This window comes from Mercurialis annua, linkage group LG5, assembly GCF_937616625.2.
Source record: "Mercurialis annua linkage group LG5, ddMerAnnu1.2, whole genome shotgun sequence".
Lineage (NCBI taxonomy): Eukaryota > Viridiplantae > Streptophyta > Magnoliopsida > Malpighiales > Euphorbiaceae > Mercurialis > Mercurialis annua.
In genome coordinates, this window is record NC_065574.1 from 18276201 (window position 1) to 18289998 (window position 13798).

At 28.7% G+C, this 13798-nt stretch overlaps 1 long non-coding RNA gene across 1 annotated transcript; it reads left to right on the forward strand.

Annotated features, from left to right (window-relative positions):
- The first annotated feature begins 11798 nt into the window (after nucleotides 1-11798).
- LOC126680446 (uncharacterized) lies at nucleotides 11799-13383 on the forward strand. The gene is made up of 3 exons (XR_007641166.2): nucleotides 11799-11890; nucleotides 12006-12981; nucleotides 13194-13383. It is a non-coding gene; the product is annotated as an uncharacterized LOC126680446 (long non-coding RNA).
- The last annotated feature ends 415 nt before the right edge of the window (nucleotides 13384-13798 follow it).

Here is a 13798-nt window from a genome sequence, read left to right on the forward strand (position 1 = left end):
GTTGTAAGTTTAAACTTGGGGTTATTATTCATGCTATATTCATTTAAAAGATTAGAATCAAACATTTTTATGTTCCTTTTCTTGAAAAGAACTAAGCATTTTACAACATAATCATTTATTCATTTAAAAGTCTATTTCAAGGTATCACTATATTACTAATGGAAACTTCATGAATGCTTAATGAGGCAAGTGATTCATTGACTTAATTTTGTCAGGAAGGGAGCCCTCACTTTGCAAACACTATTTTCTAATATTGTGCCAATGGCTGCAAGTACTTGCACTCGAATCTCGCATCGAGCTTACCTTTTGAAATGGTGAGTATGCAGTTCCATAATTCTGCCAACTTTAAACCTAAAATGTTTGGAGAACTAAAAAAATTTATGTAATTTAATCACAAACGAACCATATGATTCACTTGGCGGAATTAGAAATTTTTTCCCGCCCGGGCTTAATAACATATGAATAGAAACCAATTTGAAATAGCTATACACATGCTTAAAGTAAAATATTTTTTAATAAAAATTCATTTCACCTCTCCGACTTAAAAGAAAAAAAATTAAAAGAGTCTAAATTTCCAATTTTGAATTTAAACATCTATATTTATTCAAATTTTAATAATTTTATTATTAACTATAAAAAAACATCAAATTAATCTCAGATTAGGGTATAAACTTAACCAAAACTAATAAATTACGTATTTTTTAATTTAAAATTAGGACCAAAAAATAAATTTCGGTTGATTTTTTTCTAATTGCAAAATAATCTAAATTCCCAGTTTTGGATTTAAACATATATATTTATTCAAATTTTAATTATTTTACAATATTAACCATAAAAAATATCAAATTGATGACAAATTGGGGTATAAACTGAACCAAAATTAATAAGTTATGTATTTTTTTAATTCAAAATTAGGACTGTAAAATAAATTTCGGTTGATTTTTTTATAATTATAAAATAATCTTTTAATTTCAATTAAAAAAAGAAAAAAGTTAATTAATAGAATATTATACCCCGTACTTTTTAACGTACCAAGTTAAGTGGAACGTGACATAATTGTGAGAGTTTTAATCGAGGACGTCGTATTAAATTAAAATAATAATAATTTAGACCAAAGCGGGTCTATTTAAATTACCGTAAAATAATAATTAAGTTGAAAATTATTATTCATTAAATTGGATTTGAGCAGGGACTAAAAAAATCAGTAAAATAAAATAAAATAATTGGTAAGTCCCAAACTAATAAATTTTATGTTAAAGTTCGTAAATTAATTTTATGGAGATAAGATTAAATTTCATGGAATTTGAAATAAGTATTTTATTAAGTGGAATTAGTTGGAATTTTAATTATCGGAAGAAAATTATCTAAAATAAATATAATTCTTGGGTTAATAAATAAAAGGCTTAATTCCTTAAAAAAAACCCCACCTTACACTTTTTCTTCGTTTATACCCTGACCTTGTAAAAACGCCATTTGTACCCAATTTTGGGTTTTTATGTTTCATCCCTACCCAAAATCAATAAATTGTACTCTTTTCATTTGGAAAAGAGTTTAAAACATACTTTTTTCTTTTTTTAAAAATACAAATAAATCCTTAAACTTAAAAAATAATCAAATACATCCAAATAATTAATTTATTTTTTTAATTTTATAAAATAATAAAAAATTACAAACAATTATTATTATTTTTAATTTTTTTTGTCGGAAATATTTAAAAACATTAAAACAAATTAAAACAAATTCGGAAATATTTCTTAAAAAAAATTTAAAAAATTATTATTTTTTTTTTTTGAAAAAGATGGTACTTTTGTACTATTAATAACATTAATATCTCATTAGTATATAAGTTAAAAACGAAGGATTGTTTTAAACTCTTTTTCAAATGAAAGGAGTACAATTTAATACTTTTGGGTAGAGATGAAACATAAAAACTCAAAATTGGGTATAAATGATGTTTTTACAAGGTCAGGGTATAAACGAAAAAAAATGTAAGGTGAGGGTTTTCTAAGGAATTAAGCCTAAATAAAATGACAAAGTCCGTTATTTATTATAAAGGAATTATTGTCAAAATTTCGTTTAATTACCAAATCATGATTAGAGGTTGAGTTTTTGATATTTAAAGTCATGTTTTTGCCATGATAAATGAGTTTTAAGCTAAGAGTAACTGATGGTTTGTGAGAGTTGGTTTGTATGTTGGAATACGGTGAAGGGGATAGGGGCTCGGCCACCCCTTCCCACGCATATCGGATCTAAAACGTCCTACTCCGACAAAGTATCCTATAGTTAAAAATGAGATTAAAAAAGTATCGAATACATGTTGAATATGGCTAAGGAAATGATGATATTAAAGTAAAGGAATAAAAGTTGTCGACTTAGGTTTATAACTTAGGATTATAATATTTGGTTTTACGTTTATGAATTAAACGAATAAATGGTTTTAATCCGAGTTTATAAACAATAGTTTGACGTTTTTGCAAGAAATTGTTATGAAAAACAACCTCGTTGCAAGATTAATATCTTGATTTGTGTAACTCCAAATTGAGTTTTGTTTGTTGGTACAAAAACGTGGGGATGTTTTCTACAGTTGTCCAAGTTTAAGGATTTTCTAATTCAGTCTCTAAGACGTTCGTTTTGAGCAGCACATTATATAACTCAAGTTGTTCTGCAGTCCTTAAATCATCCCAAGGAAATGACTTTCGGGCTAATTTTTGATATTTTGGGTGCTATTTTCAATACAAGGTCTCAACAAATATTGTAGGCGACATTTTGAACTTTAAGAATATCAATTTTATTTAGTGGCCGTACTATTTTAGATAAATTTTTTTGATAGGCGAAATTGACTAGAAAAACAGTTTTGGACAAGTTAGCGAGAATTCTTATTAATTCGTGATACTATCGTATATGCATAGACCCGAGGCAACTTTCGAGGGGGCTCGGAACTTAAGGAGCGTAACATCGCTACCTATATTGAAGTATTTTGGATAGCAAGTGGTGAGTACACTATATTACTCGTCGATATTCATAAAACCAAATATTTTTATGTACTACAGGCTATATGAATATATTTTATGGTTGGATCGTATATTAATTGTACGTTTGAAAGTATTATATTTGTATGTTTTAAAAATGATCGATTATCGTAATATGTTGTTTTAAGAATAATATATGTAAATTACCGGGGAAGGGTAAAGAAAATATAATCGAATATCGAATAATATATGGATAAAAAATATCGTACATTCCTATATGTAATATAATCATAATAACAATAAGGGTTAATTCCATAAAAAATCACGACCTTTGCACGAAGTTTCATTTTAATCACTACCTTTAAAAGTTGGCATTTAAAGACACGACCTTTCATTTTGTTTCAAATCTATCACCAAAGTAAAATTCGGTGTATTTTTTCCGACGAAAAATTACTAATCCTATATACTCTAGCCAAAATATAATAATATTTGGCGTTGATTTATAATTTTGGTATTTAATTAATGATTTAATTAAGAATTTAGTCGGAAAAAATACACTAAAATGATAGATTTGAAAAAAAAAATGAAAGGTCATGGTTTTATATGGCAACTTTAAAAGGTCGTGATTAAAACGAAATTTCGTGTAAATGTCGTGATTTTTTATAGAATTAACCCTAACAATAATATGTGTGCGTGTGTTATAGATGTATGTTCTTAATTTGTAATGTGCATGTTATGGTCCAAATAAGGATCAAAAGAACCATAAATAAACGTATCAGATAAATTGTGCTAAGGCACATTCAATAATAAGATCTGAGATACCAGGTAACTCGGTAGAACTAACCCAGGACCAGTATCTCACCAATACTCGATAAAAGTCCTCGGTACTCTTACGATAAGAAAATCAAATATAGTACATCGAGAACCAATACGAGAACGATAACTATGATATGAAACAAGATACATCGGTTTGCTTTGCTATTGATGTCAAACGTATAAAACACATCAGTTGGCTTGACTATCGATGTTAGATAATCGAAAACACACAGGTTGGCTTGGATATCGATGTCAAATAATTGTAAACACATCGGTTGTCTTGGCTATCGATGTCAGGTGATCGAAACACATCGGTTGACTTTGCTATTAATGTCAGGTATAAGAACACATTGGTTGGCTTTACAATCGATGTCAGATAATTTAGATTAAAGATATCTAACATAAAAAAGGTCGAATACAAATATGAATTGATTATATGTACTTGGAGTATGATTTGAAAATACGTTATTTCACATAAAGTGGTTTTAAAACGTTTTCACCTTTTACGTAATATTTGCTTATAATATCGTGAACTCACTGAGTTTTATACTGACCCCGTTGGCCCTCCCATTTTTCCAGTGTAGTAAGTATCGATTTGAAGAATCAAGCTTCTAAGTTTTATTTCCTCGGTTTCTCTTTATACAAGATTTGAAAGAAAGACTTTAATTCTAGACATCAGAATTAGACTAGAACTCTTTAGGTATGTATATGCAGTTATGCATTGTAACTCTGATGATTGTTTTAAATGGGGTCATATATATATATATATGAAATTGCTTTGTGAAATTATAATCGATTTGAAAAGCGAAAAATTTACTATGTTTTTAGGCTTGCTACGGGTTTCGGAGATACCACAGCCATTCCCTAGCGCTGGTCGCGGCTCATGAATTTGGGCCGTGACAAAGTTAGTATCAGAGCAATGGTTTAGTGTTCTCAGACCATTGTTCTTTTATGATACGAGTATAGGAAAGTGTCGATCAATATATAGGAACTACTGCGGACTATAGGGATTTCCAGACATGTTTTTTAAACGTTATCATCATTTTCATTGATTTTTCAAACGTTTTGCAAAGCTGTCCTCTCCTATATGTGCTATTAGGATTTGAGTTAGTTGTGTGCATGATCACAATCTATGTTCTGTGTTTACTCGATTAAGCAATATGCTTTCGAATATCTATTGTATGCAAAGAGTTGTATACTTTTAAGACTCATATTATATGAAAATATTGTTGTTAATTATGATGATTTGATTTGATTGGATGGTATATGATCGATTAGATATATCATGTTTTGCAGCGGGATCACTCAGGAGAGTGATATGCTCACAGGTATTATTAGTGTGTTTTGTGTGCTTGTGTGTTTATATTACTTTATGCTATTATACGGTTTATAGTAGCTATGACTTGGCCGATAAGGCAAATGCCGTTATAGTATAGACGTATCGCATAAGAAATGGATCGTTATCGAGTAAATGATGCGCTAGGAAGATCAAGAACCTATATGCACAACTTGATATACTTCTTAGAAAGGAGATGAAACATAGACAATATAAAATCGAACACACATGAAAAGGGTTGACATACCTATAGAAATGTCAAACATATAATGCTTAATTGTTTATCGAACAAAAGATCAATTCACTCCCTCAACTTGGTAAAAAATATCAAATGAGTTATTTTCGCTGCTTTTGGTATAAATAAACTCAAAATTTGCGCTTTCGTATCAAAAAAAAACCCCTCCCCCACTCTCACCCAAGCAAGTGAGCTACACTCTTCGTAAAAAGATGGCAAACATTTAAAAGACCCTCAATATCTTATTTATCTTTTAAATTAATTAATGATAATTTTAAATTTTCAATTATATCTTTATAATTTTAAAAAAATTATAATTATTTTATTTTTTAGTAAAAATATAGATATCTTTTTTTTTCTTTTCTCTTCCCTTCTTTTTTTCCTCCTTCTTTCTTCTTCTTCTTTCTCCGGCACGTTCGTCCTCCACCCACCGTCACTACAACACAAGGTATTTAGTGGCATTTTTTTTAGGTTTTGGCGGCATTTATAAATGTCGCTATTTTTTTTAACAGCATTTGATGAAATGCCATTAATTCCAGTGTGCCTCAAAGTTATAGCGGCATTTAATTAAAATGCTGGTATAAACAAATTTAAACGCCACTAAAAATTAAATTCTATAATGGCATTAATTAATGGTTCTATTTGTAATTGCCATTAAATTCAAATAATTTTCCACTAAAGTTAGTTGAAATATCTTTCAGTGGCATTTGCAATAGCCATTAAAATATAATATGGACATCAGATATAATTTACAACGACACATGTAAATGCCATAAACAGATAAATGCTATCACTTTTAAAAAACTTTAATTAATTTATCACAGTAATTACAAATGCCATAAGCTGCACTATAAGAAAATTTTCTTTACCATTCTAATTTATTTTATATTTTATAAAATAAAATAAAAAAAGAAAATTAAAATGAGCAACCAATTTCCAATCTAATAATAAATAATAATAATCATTTAAGAGAACAAATAAAGTTACAGAATATTCAAATAAACAGAACTACAAAATTAGCATTCTAATGCTATTGCCCATTACTTATGTGCAAAAAGTAAAAATTTACACTAAAACAAATTAAAAAAAATCCCCCGCAAATAAAATGTTAGAAAGTTTAGGTTTTGAACGTGAAAAAATACCGTCCTTAAGAAATTATGTCCCTAATACGTTGCTTTTGGATAATAGCAAATTCCTTCAGAATTAAACAAAACCTATTTAGAATTTAGAAAACAAATCTAAATTCTCCCAAGAATGGATAAGAAATATAAAAAACTTAAAACGAAGAAGACATCTTAAATTGTTCTGTGTAAAGTGTTTATATAATAACCAACTTGAAATTTTTTAAAAGTTAAGACTCTTTGTAAAAGACATAACTCTACATAGTCATAATTCTTAATAAAGTACACACCTCTTGTATAGAGGCACTTTAGATACTAACTGTTATAACAACTTATTAATTAACATATATATATTAATTAGAGAAATTTATGAATTTATCTAAAATAAAAAAATATTAGTAAATTCTACATCAACACGAAAACTTTAATAAAAATACCTCACGTTTTTCTTATCTTGATGTTCCTACTCTTCCGTGTATAAAAAATTATGATTTTACTCCATATGTATGTATAACTCATACCTCTCTTCCTTTCCTTACTCTCTTCCTTCCCACGTGCTTCTGCTCTCTACCACTCCACGCGCTTTTTGCACTTTTAGACCCACACACCTGCACCCAAAAAGACTACCACAATAATTAAATTAAAGTTGCTCATTTATTTATTTTTGTTGTCAAAAAAATTAAATAAATAGTTATTTGGTTTTCCTTTTTATTTTTTTGTTAGATATCACAAAAAAACAAGATACGTAAAAATTTATATTTTCCCTGCAACCTATAAATTTTAAAAAATAAAAATTAATACTAAAATTAAATAAGGCAACAACAGAATAATAAAAAAAATGACCTAAATGCCAGTAATTTGAAAGTTGAGAGGATAATTAATATTTTTTCTATTGACATTGTCAATTATTTTACATGATTTAATATAATTTTATTATAATATTATTGTAATCTTATCATAACATATATAAAACTATTTTATATTATTTATGCATAATTAAATAATAATTTTATAATAATATTATAATATTATCACAATCTCATCATAATTTTATCATAGTATTATCTTAACCAAACATAATATTTTTATTATTTTTGCATAAATTATTTTATATAAATAAATAACATAAAATTTTCATAATAATATCATAAAATATTTTACATACTTTATCATAACTTATCATAATATTATCATTATATTATCATAATATTATCATTATATTATTATAATTTTATCATAATTTTATCATGATATTATCATAAAATATTATCATAATTTTATCATAATATTATCATTATATTATCATTACATTATCATAACTTTATCACAATATTGCAAATTTATTTTACGTACTTTACTATAACTTTACCATTACATTATCGTGATCTTATCATGATCTTATTATAATTTTATCATAATATTACTATTATATTATCATAAAATATTATCACTATATCGTCATTATATTATCATAACCTTATCATAATCTTATCATAATTTTATCTCTAATATTGCGAATTTATTTTCCGTACTTTATCATAATATTATCATAATATTATTATCACATTATCATAATATTATAATATTTTTTTAATTCATAATATTATCATGAAATATTATTATAATATTATCATGAAATATTATCATGAAATATTATCATAATTTTATCATTATATTATCATAGTCTTATTATAATATTATCAACCAAGTGTTCTTGTACAAACAAAGTGTATATAGCTTATAGACTTTTAAAGTCTAGATTTACCGTGTAGATGCATAACTTTACAGTTTTGTGCTTACACTTACTACTTCAAATCTATGTAAGGAACAAAACACACCCCGCTCAATAATTTTGGTGATATAAATAACCAATCCAAATCCTTAATCTTAAATTTTACAATCAATTTTCAAATTAAGCATATGCAGGTTGTTGAAGCTGACTGAAATCCATGCCTAATTGGCAGCATCACATTATCAGTAATTCCTGTAATAATAAAATTATAGTTGAACAAATGAGCAAATAAAGAAACTGTTTGGTTCTCTATCAATTAAAGTGAAAAATAACATTAGACTCATCTGAAGCAATTTAGATGAGTCTGGCCTCATGTTTAGTTTCTAGCCAATTAAAATTACAAACAATTCAATTACCATTATAATTTAGGCCACAAAAAATTTGTTTTAACAAATTCCATGATAAATAGATATAAGCAGGGGAGCATAATAAAGTTTAATTTCATGTAATTGTAGAAGATCATGATAACTATGGGATTGAGGCACCACCCAAAGCTTTCTAATTCAGAGTTTGACGTACTTTCTAAGTCCTAACTTCTCTTTCCTTAAACGCACTTTTGTAATTCAGCTATATGACCTAAAATTGTTAAAATCATTAATCGTTTTCAAGCTAAAATTAATAGAACCCAATCAATTGCAAAGCCATTATAGTACCATGTAAAGAAGGTTTACCATTATTATCATTATCAAAAACATTCAAATCTTTAGAAGCATAAGATAATCGAGATTCAGTTAATTAAAAACGTTCGCCTTGCCCGTACCGTTGACTCAATCAATCTGGGAAACGGCGGCGGATTCCGCCCGGTCTCTACTGCTTCTATTGGTGTTAACGATCTTCTGCCAGCCGTGGTGATTTGGAGATCTTCTCCGGCAACAGCAAATTAAAAAAAGAGTAGAAGATGTAGATGAAGATGAAAGATTGATTAATGAGAAAGAGAAGTAAAAAAATAAGAATTAAAAAATTACAGAGTATTCTAGAGAAGTGTATAGAGTAAATCAATAAATAATAAAATATGTCAGAGTAGAAACAGAAATATTAAAAAACAGAGAGTATTTTGTTTAACTTTTTAGCGCTGAGGTATATTTTATAAATATGTTTAATTTTGGAGTATTTTCTTAAAATTTCTCAATTAATTAATCACAAGCTTTGATCCCAAAGCCCAAATGCCCAGGTCACATCAAGGGATTTTTTTGAAAAGTACTCTATTTTTATAAAATAATTAGAAAAATACGGACTGATGATTATTTTTGAAAACAACACTTATTTACTTAAACTAATCCCATTTATACGGATTATTTAAGATAATTTGCAACAAACACGTACTTGCGTTCCCGCCATTAGTCTTTGCTTTTCTCTTTTGGGCACGTACTTGCGTTCCCGCCATTATATATTAATCTTTGACTAATTAAAAAAGAAAAGCAGAAACCGCTTAATTGGGGGCATGTGTTGCCCCTTCCCAAGTGACGTGTCGTTAATAGGTCACTCTGATTTCTAATATTACTAGTACGACACCCTCGCGATGCTTCGGAACTGTTCATTTTTAATTAAAACAATTGCAATAAATAAGCAATTACAGTGATAAAATACTAATGTAAATATATTAACTAACTGAAATTCAATATCTCAACTGTCTCAGTAAATATAAAAATATAAATATAAACAGTATAATTGCAATTACAATTACAACAACAGTTATAATATATAATAAAAATCAATTACAATTATAACAATAAAATTATAAGCTCTAGACTTGATCGGATAAAATTTAAGATTTCTTAACTGATAAAGTATGTGAGTTTCACCAGTTACTCTAATCAAGTAATCATCATTTTTCAAAAGGAATTTATCCTTAATTGTGACTCATCTAGATCCTTCATCTTTTCATAGAAATGCATCAAGCATTGACTTAAGAAGGTTCTTCTGTCACCTTCATGAATTCAGTTGCTTACTTTTCAGGCTCTCTTTTGAAGCGTCCAAAATGAGCAATAATTGCAGATTCATGATGACTACCACCGATAACACACTACCACATAAGTGACTTTCAGCAACACTAGCATAGCAACACTATTGATACTGTTGCAATAGCACATATAAGGCAACAGATTGGTTACGGTAAAACACTGCTGCAAAGAAATTAATAAAATTTTGAAATTTACAATATAAGGCAGCAGATATGGAAAACTGCTGCATTAGATTAAGAAAACGCAACAATTTGACTGAATCTGGCAACACTTTTAAACTGTCGCCTTTTATCAGTTCATAACAAATTATATTTTTACCTATATTATAACTTTGAATAAACAATAAACTATTTATTGAAATAAATTTTAAAAATCAGTAAATAACACTGTAAGAAATCGATGCTTTAAGTACCGAATATTGCAAAAGAAGTTTAATTTTGTCGCAATAAGTTGATTAGTTGTGATTGTAGTTGTATCCGATCTGAATATGTAAAATATATAACTAAAATTTAGGACCTAATTTGTTTCTTTTCCTCGAATACAAAAATTCCGGGTCACAATAACCTAAAATTATATTTTCAACGCTAACTTTTTATTATGCTGTGTACTGCTCTGTAATTCACTATTACTCTTTTCCAATTCTTCTCATTTCTAATCTCTCTCGTGCTCGCCGGAGATTTCTCTCGTCATTTCCTGCCGCCACAATGTCGGCCGCTAAGAATGCCACAGCGAAGGCTTCTCATACTAAAGACGAAGATTATCTCAACGCGGTAATCGAAGAACGCATCCAATTGCTCGAATCCATCAAAGAATAGCAAATGTCGCGCTTTCAATCGCTCGAGCACGACACAGTGAATCTACTTCATTCACTGCTAATGCATTGAAGTTTTTTGTTTAATTAATTTGAATTCTAATTGTTTCGTTTGTTTTTGTAGGATTAGCTTGCCGAATGGGACTGTGAAGGAAGGAGAGAGACGGTTATCATCTCCGATGAACATAGCTAAAGGAATATCAAAGAGTTTGGCAGCGAATACTTTGATTGCTCAACTTAATGGTTCACTTTGGGATATGAATAGGTTTGTTTTCCCATTTTTTTCTCTGTCTCTCTTCCTTAATTTCATTTTTTAGCAAAGATAATCTAAGTGTTCGTAGAAATGTCTCAATGAAACTTGCAGTCAATTCAGTACTATTACTATCCTAGCATTTCACATATTGAATTTAGAAGTATATTGATCTATAAATTTTTAGGTTTTAGAAATGTATTGATCCATAATTTTTTTAGGTTTTAGAAGTATACTCATCTATAATCTGTATACCTGATTAATAATGGAATTGATCAATGATATTTGTGGTTTTGTTTTGTGCTAAATAATTATCTGAGTGTACAAGTTTATCTTTATCGTCACTTTTTTAATTAGATACTGGTTTCACTGTCGGCTGTTTACACAACTACAGTTACTTGCTTCGATTCATAGCCCTTCTTGTCTTTATTTCAGGTATGTGTTTATAGTATCTGCTAATCATTGATTTGTTAATATTTTATTATTTGTCATTAGAGTAATGTATGAGTTCAGTTTCAACAATATTTTTTATCTAATTGCTTGCTTTTTGCAGAGTTGTGAGTGACAAGAATGCTTAAGAGAATGCCATTGTTATCCATGTAATCCTTGTGATATTTTTCATGATTATGATGCATGTAGCTGTTAAATATTGATTTAGTTATATATTTGTTTTGACCTTCCTATATGTGTCTACCTTCCAACCTTCTACTTCAGAGAAACGTGAACAACCGATAGCTACATGTGTGAAGGTTCATGATATGAATGGTCTGAAGTTGCTAGGACTTGGCCAAATAAAGGTATACTTGTCATTTCATAAGTTTTGATTTCTCCAGCCATCTTTCTTTTAATTCTATTCTCTATGCGAGTGCATGTTTCAATTTGTTTTTTTCATTTAATGTTTTTAAAGTTCAATTTGTAATCTCTTTGCATTTTGTTGAGAATACCTGGATGCTTCGTTTCATGTTATTCTTGTGGTTACTGTAGGGTGCTCCGTGAGAAGTATAATTTACAGGTATTGCTGTCGGCATGAATGTTGTGAAAAAGATAATTACTTTCATACTCCTGCTGTGGAGGCAATCTGTTTCAGCTGAATCATGTTCCACTATTATCCATACCTTGCTTAAGAAACGGAACTCCATAAACTTAATTAAGAACTTGGCTTAGTTTCTGTTCTTAATATGGTTGATGCTTTTGCTATAAGGTTTGCAAGAGATCCCTTAACAATACCCAGAATGGTCCAATATGCCACCTACTCGGCATTTTGTGAGAGCAGAACTGCTGCCTAGTGGGTATCTGATTTTTGCTCTCTTTTCTCTCTTCTAGAATTTCCAAATTCCCGCTCTCTACAACCATCTATATTTCATGCGAGTTCTGCAATTGTAGGGTTTACTGATTACATAGCAATCTTTCTGATGTCTTCACCTGTTGAGCAAGTATAATTATTATCTTCCTCTTTTTTTTTGTTTCCACAGTAATTGATTTGGCGATTTATAATTAGTTTTGTTACTTTTGTCATTTGAATGCTAAACAAGACTCGATTTAATGGCTTGCAGTTTCTCATTACATTTCGATCTTATTATCATGGCTCTAGTGAATGTTGGAGGTGATTTAGCAAAATTTAATACTTGGACGAGTTTCAACCGAAGTGGATGCACAGTTGGCTTATGATAATCATGGCATTATCACGAAGGTAACTCCCTTACTGTTATTAAGTGGCCAATATATATATTTTGGTAGTTCTAGTCTCAACTTATTGCGTTTATTGAATTTGGTAGTATTTGTACTTGTTAATCTTTCTTTTGATTGTTCATATTGTTTTAGTATCACACTTGTGATTCAATTTAGTGCTCAATGTTTGAATGTTTGCATATTCTAAGTATAATTGTTTATGTGGTTTTGCAGGATTTCAAGAAGATATTTGTAGAAAATGATTCCGTAGTAGAAAGGCGCTTAATGTTTAATAGTGTAATCATTATTTTTTGATGAATATTTTAGTGAACATTCTGATGTAATGGAAGGATGGAATATTTTCCGATTTTGAATTTTGATGAATATTTCTGTTATCCCATAATGAATGTTTTCCGTTTCTAAATTTAGCGAGTAATTTTAATTTCCGCTTTTAATTTATGTTCATCAAATATTAACTGTTGCGTTTTCTATATAAACCGTTGTTTAAAGTTTTAGTCAAACCATTGCATCATAATATATATGTGTTGCCTAAAGTACTATGCAAATCGTTGCCTTATAAAAGTAAATGTTGCATAAAATATTATACAAAGCGTTGCCTTATAAAAGTAACTGTTGCCTAAAGTACTATACAAAACTGTTACAGTAGATGTTTGAAACTGTTGCCTTTATTATGAATTGCAACGATTTTATTTCTATTACAATAGTATAAAAAAATTGTTGCAATAGCTATTAAAACCTATTGCAGCGGCCGCAAATGTAGCTGATTTAAAAGCGTTGCAATAGATCTAAGACAACGGTTTTTATACATAATGCAACAC